General features: G+C 45.2%; 1 protein-coding gene across 4 annotated transcripts in view; it reads right to left on the bottom strand.

Annotated features, from left to right (window-relative positions):
* PIK3CB (phosphatidylinositol-4,5-bisphosphate 3-kinase catalytic subunit beta) overlaps positions 1 to 13041 on the bottom strand; it is a 1042661-nt gene that overhangs the window by 302861 nt on the left and 726759 nt on the right. The gene's annotated exons all lie outside the window — the stretch shown is intronic.

Below are 13041 nucleotides of genomic sequence, written 5' to 3' on the forward strand. Positions count from 1 at the left end.
GACAAAAGTTTGGCAGGCGTCATCCGTCAAACGGGTGGACAAAAATTCATAAATTGAGAAAATGATCACACCTAACTTTTGCAGGTGTAATGTTCTATGCTATAGAGTCAGCCATGCCATATTTCTTGAACACAAGTTATTTCAATAATTAATAGAATCTGGAAAACATATTGGTTAAACAGATGGCTAAAATCATTCATACACAAAGTGGAGAGAACTGCAACGACACCAAGTGGGAAGAAGACCAAAGACAAACACTTCAAGAGGGAAAGATAGCAACGACTTGAAAGAAAATACGCACAAAGCCACAGGGGTTGAAAGAAGCGCAAAGGCACCAAGAGGAAAGAAGCGCAAAGGCACCAAGAGGAAAGAAGCTCAAACGCACAGAGAGGAAAGAAGCTCAAACGCACAGAGAGGAAAGAAGCTCAAACGCACTGGGTGGATAGGAAACAAGTAGGTAGGAGTGCAAAAACCCAAGCAGGGAGGAGCACAAAGGCACTGAGCAAGAAGGAAGACAGAGCAGGAAGGAAAACACAGGCAGAAAGAGAGAAGAAAGACACAGGCTGTGAGCAAGAGGGAAGACACAGGCCAGGAGTACAAAAGAAGGAAAGTACAGGCTGTGAGAAGGAAAGAAGTTACAGGCTGTGACTGGAAAGAAAGGCACAGGCAGCAAGCAGGAAGGGTCGCAAATGCGCAGATTGGGAGGGGCAAAAAGCACAGCGTGGGAATAGGCACAAAAGTGTGCAGCAAGAAGGTGGGTACCGGGGTCACGCAAAAAGGGGGTGGGGAGGCGGAACAGGCACCAAGTGGTAAAGGGCACACTAGCACAGAGTATGAAGGAGCACAAATGCAACCAGAGGCTGAGTAGTTAGTCTGGGCCAGTGATTCTTAACTTGTAGTCTGGACCCCTGGGGGTCCCAAACATGAGGTCCTGAGTAGCGAGGAAGCACAATGTCAAATTAAAAAGAAGCAAAAGTAAAATGTATAATTTTAAAACTTTCTGTAAATGTGAAGGACTTTGAAATTGGAGGATGAAAACAAAGTTAGTATTATCAGATAGATTTGTGGGAGCAGTGCAGGTGGAAACAGAATGAAGTATAAATTATGAGTGGCCTCAAATTTAGAAAAGCTCCACCCATCCCATTTCATTTAAAATATATTTTTATATTTGTTAGTGAATTAAATGAAACATTTTGTCATTTGTTTGATCAATGCTTGTTTCTGTATTGTTTTGAGGTTCAAATCATGGAAAATGCTTAGGCAGGGGGTCCCTGACATTTAGGAATGACTCAGTGAGGGTTCCTGGATTAAAACAATTATTAGGTGGTCCCCGGGTTCCAGTAATGATTAAGTGTGGGTCCACAGAAGTCAAAAGGTCAAGTACCATTGGTCTGGAAAAAAAACACACAGATCCATACCCACATTCTCACATATGATATATGTATTTGGATGTTTAATACAAATTTCTCAGTATCACAACTACAAACTAAATGTTGTTAGGCCTGGTATCCGTGGTGTGGCTTTCCCCCTAATGTCTTGCCTTCAGACCTCCTGTTTTTGCTGGCCTTAGAACTCTGTGCACTTTACCACTGCTAACGAGTGCTTATGTGCTTGTGCTCTCTACTTAAAGCATGTTATATTGGCTTCTACCCAACTGGCATATATAATTTACTTTTATATCCCAAAAGAGGCACTACCTGTGCCAGGGCTTGTTAATTAAATGCTACTAGTAGGCCTGCAGTACTGATTTTGCCAAATAGCCCATCAAACATGTCTCAAGCCTGCCAATGCAGCCTGGTTGCGCAGTTTTAAACTTCCATTGTGATTTGGCAAAATAAAGTCTTTGTCAGGCCCAAACCTTCCTCTTTGATAAATATAAGACACCCCTAGGGTAGGCCCTAGACAGCCCAGAGAGCACGGTGCAATGTATTTAAAAAGTAGGACATGTACTTTTAAGCTTTACGTGTCCTAGTAGTAAAAAAGTTGTTTTTCACTATGGCAAGACCTACCTCTCCCATAGGAAAACAGTGGAGTTACCTTATTATTATATTTTATAAGTGTAATTTCCATATAGGAAGATGTAAACAATTCATGTTGGTTTTCTCAGGAATTGTAATGACAAATTCTAACTTAGAGTGAAGTCAGATTTTTAAATTACAATTGGGAAAATGCCACTTTTAGAAAATTGCCATTTTCTTGCCTTACCGATTTGGTGCCTGTAGTCTGCCTCTGGGGCACATGCCTGGGTGTAGTTGTTAGTTGGGCTTTGTGTATTCCTCCTAGATAGCCACAAACAATAGGGAGCTTAAGTAGGACTGGATGGACCATCACTGGTAGGAAGGAGCTGGACCGAACTCCACTTATTTTATTTTTTTAATACCTTTATTGATTTTAATATGAATCTAGGAAGAAACTCGAGGCAGTACAAATATAACCTTATCATGCACAAATAACACCTCACACAAGAGTGTCAAACAAAAACATGTACCGTTGAGTCCCCAAAGAGTTTAGAGGTGCAGATTAGCACAGCTGGGAGTGGTGCCAAAAGATAGCCACATACTGACCCCCTAAGTACAAGTCCCAAGGAAATTAAGTTTTGCACTTATATTGTAGTGTGAGGAAGCATTCAGGGTGCGGGTGTCAATTTGATGTGTTCCCTCAGGTCTCCTGAGAGGTCCTTCCCACTCACAGGCACTGGGGGAAATCACTTGAGCTATTGTGTTACCCAGGAAAGGACACAAACTGTCCCTCTCATATTATGGTTGCATATGGAATAGGTCATAGGAGAGTTTGTTAGGAGTTTGTGTAGCAGTCAGGTGAGTGTCATTCTTCACCTCTATATTCCTGATTTAAGTATCCCAGCACCCTCCTCCTGCAATCTCCCCACCTCGAGTGCACACCATTGCAAAGATGTCAATAGCGGCACACGCCCACTTCGGTAAAACAGACAGCCAAAACTGAACATCGGGGCATTAAGGCACCTTCCAAGACATCACAATCTATTGTTTAAACAATATAAAGGCTGGGTCAATAAACCTGTGTAGGTATTAATCTCCATTAGCGTTGGGTCGGAACTTGAGCAGACATGATTCGGGTTAAGGCAGGAGTAAGTGTTCCACCGCTACAGTAGTGGTTCCTGTAACCTCCCCCAGGCCCTCCATACTACTGGACACTCCCAGACCGTATGGTAGAAACAGGCGTGTTCTGCATTTGGGCATTCAGGGTATACTGAGGGGAACATGCACTTAAAGCATTGTGATGTTAGGTATGCCTTATGTAGGTAAAGTGTGTGAAGCGTAAGCATTGGTTATGAGACACCTCCTTAACATGTTGGAGTGCATGGGACCAGAGTTCATCCGTTAGCAGCCACCGAAGGTCTGTAATCCATCTAGCCTTGGCCCCAGCAGTCATCATCACAGGGGGTGAGTTCAGTGTGTCGAACAAGGCAGAGATAGCATGCTATGTGCCACCACATGAGAGGAGTACATGTAGTGCCGGTGATTGGGAGGTTCTGCTCTACTGAGACCCCAGGTGGTGCACATAGCATGTTGTACTGAATGGAACATCAAGAACTGTCCTGCTGTGACGTCATGAGTGCCCATGATTTTCTGAAAGGACAAGAGGACTCAGTAGAGGAAAAGCCGCCCCGATGATCAGTTTCCACCTCCCTCCAAGGCATCAAGAAATAGCTCTAGGCTGCCTTTCAGAGTTCTGGTAGCTTCCACACCAAAATCAGCAGGGAGTATTAGATTAGGGGGTCCTCTACCGTGCATGAATTTCTGCCATCAGAGACAAGCTACCTTTATCTGATAAGTCTCCTGTGGTGGCGAATTCTGGGGTCTGACAGCCATGTACATATGTGTGTCACCCAAGGATCCTGTAGATAGTCACGTTCTCAGGGCAAGCAACCATGCCTAGTGATCGCATCAACCACTGCAGCTGTGCCGCTCCATAGTACTGCTCGTAGTTGAGGGCAACAAGACATCCTTCAACCAGCAGCCGCTGCAGCCCCACTGACACTTAAGTAGGATGTGTCCTGTCTCCACTCAAAAGTCTGCATAGCCCCTGAAGTTAGTCTACAGCCAGGGCTAGGACGGTAGGGCACCTGTGCACTTCAAAGGCATACCTCTAGAAACGTCTCCCCACTTCAAAGGCTCAATTGAGTCTAATCTTCAGTACACTTTTGGACCTGGTGATACTCTGTCAGGAAGAAGGACCACTGTGCCGCTGAAAGGACTGACATTTTGAACTGCTGCCCTGCTGCCCTCTTCCTTGGGTGAGAAGGACTGGACCTTCATCTCTTGAACCCAGAGTGTCACCAATGGCTAAGGTGGCTGGCCTATTGATCTTAAGCCTCAGGGACACAACAGGCTTCCAACAACCTTGCACCTCAGGGATGTTGGAATTCCCATAGCCCGATGCCCGGGACATATTGTTTGGGGTCAAGGGAAACAAGTTTCCATGTTTATTTTGACCTTGGGACAAGTAGGCCCAACCCACTGTGGCACAAACCCTTTGGCTACATGTTTACACAGAAGGGAACTGTCTGCAGTTGAGATAATGTGTGCCCATATGTTAATGCTGTTCAAACTTGTATTTATGGTTCTTTAATGAAAATCCTTCATTATTAGGGCGAGCACTGCAAATAAACGTTTTAAGGTCACAGTGCACTACTGACAGTGGTTCCAGAAAAAAAAAGTAAAAAAAAAAAAAAAGTAGACACACGTTTGAAAAAGTTTAACAATAGGACGGCAAGTACAATGCTCCCAGAATGCTGAGATTAGATGCAAATATTTGCAGAAGCTTGTAAGCAAGAGTCAGTCAGTCAAAAGATCTTTATTCAGCATTTTGCCATAAAAGCACATATACATTACATAGAATATAAATAACTATTAAAATACAATCCTTATAAGTTAAGACAAAATACAAATATCTTCATCCAACTAAAATTGCAAGGCTAATTATCAAAATATATCAGGAATGTCCTGCAACCCTTCTAGAAGGGAATATAATACTTTACAAACATTAGAATCCCAATCAACAGAGTAAAATCATAAAGTCAAAATTCTGTTATTAAATGGGTGCGTCGACCAGTTCATATCGATTCCTAATAACAATGGCTGATTTTAAAAAATTAAAACTAAGCTGCACATTTGTTTAGATGAAAGTCTTTGAATACCAATCAAAGCCTCATTATGGAAGATAGTATGTAATTTGCACAAGATTGGCAATATAAAAGGTTTCCTAGGAGCTGAGTAAAGTGAACAAAATAAAACAAAGTGGCAAGTGCTTTGTTTAGAAAAATTGTCACAAGGATAAAGCGGTAGCATTTTTTGCCACATACATTTCTTTGGAAAAGCCACTCTAAAATGGATCATATTTAGTCTAAAGAGAACAAGTAGAGAATACAGAGAAGGAATTGGGAACCAGATGAAGTATGGTTCTATCAAAATTTAAGTTGAAATCTGCACATATGAGTCAAATGTTTTCAATTTCTCTGCTACTTGATATCTATAGTTCGCAATATACTCTATATATCGAGTTTTGACCATTTTCTTAGCATTAGCAGGCATAAACTCTGGTTTGAGATACATAATCTCCAGGTCCAAATTCCGAAGAGAATTATGTACAAAAGTAAGCCATGGAATCTTATTATGATCGGCTAGTGGAATGCAATCAATTAAACAGTCTTGCACTAGGCTAGCCGCAGGATTTAACCATACTTTCAAAATAAAATGTTCAGAAAAAAATGCAAGTAGGAAAAAAAAAATGTTTTGCTACTATGACATTTTAGGTGCTATTTCTCTGAAGCGTCATTTAGTAAAAAATGTTGATGCATGCTAGTAGTTCCCAAAAATATTCCCAATGTAAAATCAGTGTAACCATTTTCGACAAGGTTATAGAAAGCATGAAAATAAATAAGCACTGGCAAAGCCAACCGATCTGACATATTTGTGAGTCTTTTGGTTTTGTCAATGCTTGTCTTGTTTTGACATGGCTTTTGTAACTCTTTATTGTGGGAGCTGCCAACCCTCATCATTGTAACAAACACTGGCAAAAATTTTAAAAAAGCTTTTGTTCTCAAAGAGCACACATTGCCACCAGTGGCTTAACAACGTTCCTTCAGCCCCTCTAAAGGGGGCCCCCCTCAGCAAAGCACATACCCTGAGTGAGCCTGGAAGGGAGCCCCCTCCATATTCTTTGCGGGGGCATAGGAGGGGCTCCATATTCTTTGCAGGGGGCCGCCCTCCATATTCTTTGCAGGGGGGGCCCCCCTCCAGTTGTATTATGCCACTGATTGCCACAGTAGGTCCTGGCATTGAACAAAACTACTTTATGTGCCAATATGCTCCTTGTGGAAGAGCAGAAAGCGCTCATTCACAATAAAGCCAGCTGATAGAGCGAGAAACAGACGTTTAATAAAAACAAAATGTCTTTGTTAACGCCAGCCCTAATTAGGGACCCAATTCTTTTAAAAAAGTCACAAAAGTCCACCCATGGTATAGGTGTTTGAATTAGTGGCGTTCATGAATGCACAAGAACTTACAGAAGCAGACCAGGAAATCATGCTCCTAGAAAATATTTCTTAACTGTATTTTACCATGAGCAAATATGCATTTGTAGATTTGCTCATGTGAAAATATACTGAACATTTACAAATTCACTTTCCCTCCAACCACTTTTTTCCCCAATCCTTGAAAAACCTCTTCTTATGCCATTGTCAGGAGTAAACTTCCAACCTTTCTCATTATGGGAAAATATTAGAGAAGAGCTGGTAAAAATCCTTAAAACATGCAATTTAGTAGGATTGCAGATTCAAAGGCATTCCAGCCCTGGAACTACTGCTGCTTCCTCCAGCCCAAGTATGTAGATCTGCAGAAAGGTGGCAAAATAAGGTAATTGCTATAGGAGGGATGAAACTGCACATATTCATGCCCTACTATAGTAGTCGCCCTGGCATAATCAGAGAGGCTATTATCAGTGTGCTTGCATAATAGATTGCTGCCATAATTTGTCACCGCACTACATAGCACCAAAGGGACTGTCGCGTAGGCTCTCATTATCCTAATGAGACTACTGGATTTTTGGGCAGCAAGATTGTTTGCAGTATGGGGGACTAAGTCTGACCCACAGTGAAGGACCCTTGTCACCCCAAATCCGGGTTTTGCTCCGGCTAAATAGCAGTGCCTCATATCTCCCAAAAGGAAGAGACAATTGGGCAGCAGAGCGCATGACACCTTAGTACTTCCCAGGGAAGTTGTGGTCACTCAGGTCACAACCGGTTCTCTCATACACAGTGCGGTCTCATATAGAAATGACAGAGGCAGTTTAAGTTTTAAAGATTGGTTTAATAAAACGACTGCATTTTAGATAGCAAAGCGTGAGCTGCAATAACCAGAACTACACAACACAGTAGGATTAAAATAGTAACGATGAGTGCAGCACAAGAATAAGGCTATCATAGTGCAACTAGATTAGGTTCTCTCTAAGTTATATTCTGAGCACAGCATGTGAAGCTCTAAGCCTGCCTTTCAGGTTCCCCTGGGAGGACATCAACCCTCATTCCTGAGCAAAGGCCTGTAATCTGCATCAGCATCTGCAACAGGGCAGTCAGCATCTAGTTGTAGGTTCCTGGTCAGAATCTCCGTCTGACGTGTACTGGGACTAGAAAGTGTTTTTATAACTAACACGCAGATGTTCTAAGAAATGTCCCTATGTAAGGATGTGTACTTTCTACGAACACTAGAGACTAAACTTCTACCACATTTATCGGCAATGTACCAGACTGTAGCCTTGACTGAAGCACAGAGCGAGCAAGAATGTATTGTTTGAGAACACAGGGCTGAAGTAAGCTAAACAGTGTGATAGAATGAAATAAAAACAAGACCGTGAAACTGGTTATTGTAAAATAACAGTGCAAGGTTGAATAAAATGTATCTAGGGCAAAGTGCACAGAGGCCTAATGCGTTAAGCTAACACGCATAAAGCTACATTAAAATGGCTACACTACAGAACAAGCAGATTTTTTTTTTTTTTTACAGAACAAGTAGATTTAAGAAGCAACCTGTCCCATGGACAAGTAGATATTTTATTAAATTCCACACCCTGCACCTAAACTCTGCCATCTGTGAATCGTCCCTGCCAAGTGGAGCTACCCTAATCCTGGACCTTTGGAAGTGGACTTCAGGTGCTCTGCCAGTGTCTGTGGATCCAGAGGAACAGACCTCTCCTCTGCTGCAGGGTGCAGACCTGAGGGGAACCAAAACATCGCCCTGACTGTGTGCTGCATCCTCAACACCGGACTTCGCATTGCAAGCCCTGCCAACGGGATCTTCAACAATGATGCAGACCCTCACACTGCAGCCTCGCCAAATCCCGGAAAGTACTCATTGCTTCGACTGCACGACCGATCTTTAACATGGTAGTGTCCCATCGCAGTTGGACTGAACTTGTGACTTTGTCCTGGTCCGGTGAGACCAGATATCCAGTTGGTGCTTTTTGGTGCTATATTTACCAAACATTCTTTAAAATTGCACTTCTCCAGTTATAATGATTGGATTTTATATAATTTGTTTTATTTATTGAAGGACGTTCTCTTTTCCTAACTTGGTGTGGGATCCTTTTTGTGTGGTGTTTTCACTTTATTACAATTTGAAGTGATACCCAAATACTTTACACGTTGCCTCTAAGTTAAGCCTGACTGCTCTGTGCCAAGCTACCAGAGGGTTGAAGACATGTTAATTTAGTGTTGGTGTGTGCCTCACCCTTACAAGGATTATGGTGGGTACTCAATCAATCAATCATGGATTTGTAAAGCACGGCTAATCACCCACAGGGTCTCAAGGCGTGCTGCTCACTCAGAGCCAGGTCCTGACGTCCTCCCTGGACTGCTTTAGTGATGAAGTCTGCCTGAGCTTGAGGGGTAGTGTGCTCCATGTCCAGGATTCTAGGTAGGAGAAGGATCTTCCTCCTGCTGTACTTTTCCGTATCTTGGGGAAGGCTGCAAAGGCGAGCTGGGAGGAACGAAGACATCTGTTGGGTGGTGGTTGAGGAATGCTGGTTCAATGTTGTGCAGTGCCTCGAAGGTGTGGATCAGGAGTTTGTATGTGATGTACTTGTTGACTGGGATCCAGGGTAGGTCTCTGAGGTGGGAGGAGATTCGGCTGTGTCGGGGGATGTCCAGGATGAGTCTGGCTGCTGCATTCTGGACTGTTTGTGCGGCATCACCAAGAATTTTCAATCAAGACTACAGAGTGCATTGCCGTAGTTCAGTTTGATGGTGATGAATGCGTGGCTGACTGTCTTTCTCATGTCGGGGGGAATCCATTTGAAAATCTTCCGCAGGAGACTGAGGGTGTGGAAGCTTGATGAAGAGATGGCATCAACTTTGTGGGTCGTCAATAGAGAGGAGTCCAGAATGATGCTCAGTTTGCGTGCATGGTCAGTGAGGGAGGGGGTTACCCAGAGCGGTGGGACACCAGGAGTCGTTCCAGGCAGAAAGGGTGGAGCTGATCACAAGGATCTCTGTCTTATCTGAGTTGAGCATGAGGCAGCTGGCCTCCATCCAGGGGATGACTGCTCTCATCCCACTGTGGAAATTCCTTTTGGTTTTAGCAGAGTCTTTGGACAGGGTGAGGATCAGTTGAGTGTCATCGGCGTAGGAGACTATGTTAGCTTGTGTTTGATCATCTTAGCGAGCAGGGCCATGTACACTTTGAAAAGCGTCGGGCTGAGTGATGATTCTTGGGGTACTTGAGCAGGTCTTACATTCCAGTCAACCAACAACCCAATTTCACACATTGGTGTGTGGGATTAGGTCTTGAGTTTGTGTAGTACCGTCCAGTGATTTGTGGATACTACCATCCCATATCTGAGACCAACTCAAATTTTAAATTTTCCTTGATTGGCCTTCTTTGCTATTTTTTTTTTTTTTTTTTTTTATTCTCTCCCGGACTGTTGTGCCTCAAGCCACATCTGCAAGAATGGAATTTGAGCTGGCCAACATGGGCACCTACACTGCAGCCCAGCTCAAGGATTTCTGCAAGGAAAGTGGACTTAAAGTACAGAGGACCACTAGGTCCTAAGGTGGAACCCCAAAAGGTGTTCAGGGGCCTAGGTGGAAGCTCACCAGCCAGTGATTTAAGCCACAGGAGAGGATGATGAGATGGAAGGGATTGGAGAAAACAGTCCTATGCAGTCACCTGCATTTGAGGGGGATGAAGTGTAGCCCCCTGCTAGGGCAGGGAGCAGGGTATCTTCCTGCTGCCTGTCCCCGCAGGAGGTGGAGGAAAGGAGGGAGGAAAGACCGTCCAAGCTGCAGATGGCCCAACTAAGAATGGAGGAAGTGAAAGGGATCATGGATGATAAGAAGGCTGAGAGGATCTTGGAATGGAAAAAGTTGTACCTGACTAATTAACAGAGTCTGGAGGAGCTGGACCTCAAGGACAGGCAGGCAGAGTGCAGCAATGATGGTGGCAGCATTTCTACAGTGCTTTCTGGAGACAAAAGTGTCCACAGTCACAAAGCTCTGGGGCCTGACTTTGTTGCAGAGGATAACATTGACAAGTAGTTCAAAGCTCATGAGATTGCTTTACAGATGCACAGGATCCCTGAGGAGGATTGCAGGGCTAGTCTGTGGAAGTACATCCTTGCAAAGGGAAGGACACCCTACTGGCCCTAAGAAGAAGGATAGGATGAAGTATTGCCCCATGAAAGAAACCCTTGTTAGGAAGTATGGCCTTGCCCAAGTGAAGTATAGGGTGATGTTTACGGACAGCCAGAAATTGGCCTATCAGACATAGGTAGATTGCGTGGATTCCTTTTGCAAGGCACTGGGTGGCTGGGTGAAAGGCAGTGAAGTAAAGGTTTATCAGGGATTGTACAATCTGATTGCTAAGGAGCATATGTTCAGTCTTTGTTTTGCAGATTTGTGCCAACGCCAGATTGATATTGAGCTTAATGCCCCCAGGAAAACTGCTAAGGAGGTGGACTGCTGGGTCAGCACCAGCGTCCACAAGAAGGTATGTGGGGCGGCGAATTACCACAAGGGGGGGGACAGGGTTCCCACCAGAAGGAGGAGGATGGATGGGTGGGGGGGGAGACCAAATAAAACCAAGTAGTTTTCTAAAGGCCCAAAAAATAGTTTCACGTGTCAGGGTCCCATCCCCCAACTGAGAGGTAGAAGTGGTCCCCTGATAATATGTCCTCAGAGAAGGCACCCCCACACAAGTGCTAGGAGTGGCAACAGGAAAGGCACTTCAAGGGGGATGCCAAACGGATGAAGCGGGCACAGTCCTCCACTGTTGGGCAGAAAATTAGGCTGGCTAGTGTAGAAGTTGAGGAGGAGATTGATCAAGGTAATGGGGGTGCAGTGTAGAGGTTACCCTTGTGCCCCTGGGTGACAGAGATGGTGCAGAGAAATCACATGCCTATTAATATTAGGAAATATAGACAATGGGTCACCATCAATGTGCAGAGGCTGGAGGCTCTGACAGACACCGGAGCCAGTATGACAACTGTCAAATGTAATCTTGATGACCTTGAAGCAGATAGTCCCTTATACATTCCACCAAGCTCTTGCAGCCAACAACCATGAGTCACTACCTAGTGGCTCTGGTTCCCTTTGAGCGGGGGGCAGGTGGTGGTGGTGGAGGCAGGAGAGGGGGTGAAGGGGTCTCGGGTTCCCTGAGGGTAGCTGTGGGTCTCTCCATGCTTATCGATTGCCTTCTTGCCAATTACTTAAAGCATAACAGCTGAAAAGAGGAGTAGCTCAGGACACACTTGGAGATGTTAGGGTTGCCTGACAGTGTGTGCCTAACCACACGGTCCATGGCCACCCAATAGGGTATTTAGGAGGCCTGAAAGAATGGTCCAGGTGCCTGCCAAAAAGAGGAAAGACAGGGGGCACAGGAAACCCCCTCCTGAAACTCCCACAGTTCAGGAGGAGGCTGAACCTCTGGGGGAAGCCCCAGTCCCTACAGGAAGGGATGCGTCTGCCCTGCGGGAACCTGCCTAAGCTGGCCAACTGGCAACACGAAGGGGGATTCCACAAGGGAGGAGTTCTGCAAGGCGCAGTTGGAGTGCCCCCCTTTTGTGGGCCTATGGTGGCAGGGCTAGGCCCAGGCAGCTGGCAACACAACTTCTGATCACCTCATCTACTGGGAGAATGGTCTATTGTATAGTAAGCCTAAGGTTCCTGAGCCTGGGGAACACGTGTGTTGGTGGCCCTCCAGTGCCTTCCTACTGGACTTGCTCATGATGTTACCCTGGCAGGTCACTTAGAGCAAGAAAAGATCTTTGACAGGCCTATCACCCACATATATTGGCCCCAGATGAGGAGGGCCTCAAAAGCTTTCTGCAGGTCATGTCCTACCTGTCAGGCCAGTGGCAAATCAGGAGGGAAGTGCAAGGCTCCCCTTAAAAGGGTGGGCATTAACATTATTGGCCATATGGACCCCAGGACAGCCATGGGCAACTGGTTCATCCTGGTCTTGGTAGACCTTGCCACTCAATACCCGAAGGCTACCCCACTGAGGGCGGTGACCATGCCTGCAGTGGCCAGTGCACTGATGGGGATATTAACTCATGTGGGATTCCCAAAGGAGGGCCAAGGTGTCGAGAAACCTGAAGGTCATGTGGAAGGAGTGTGGGGTAACCTACAAGTTCTCTTCTCCTTACCACCTCCAAATCAATGAGCTTGCTGAGAGGTTTGACAAGGCCTTTAAAGGCACGATCATAAGCCTGTTAGAACCCTTGAGGCGGAGGTGGGACATACTCTTGCCACGCCCGTTTGTTTATCGGGAGGCACCCCAAAAGAGAGTTGGCTTCAGTCCCTTTGAGATTCTGTATGGACACCCGGGGGGAGGATCTCTCAATCTGGTAAAGGAGGGGTGAGTGCAAGCTCCCAGGAAGGGCCCCTAGGATTTGGTATACTGGTAGTCCGGACTCCGATGAAGCACTTCTAGAAAAAAGCTAAGGGGAAAGCAGAAGCCAGCCAGGAGGACTAAAAATGTATACAACCAGAAGGCCACTCTGGTCCAG

The sequence above is a fragment of the Pleurodeles waltl genome, chromosome 11 (genome assembly GCF_031143425.1).
Source record: "Pleurodeles waltl isolate 20211129_DDA chromosome 11, aPleWal1.hap1.20221129, whole genome shotgun sequence".
Classification (NCBI taxonomy): Eukaryota; Metazoa; Chordata; class Amphibia; order Caudata; family Salamandridae; genus Pleurodeles; species Pleurodeles waltl.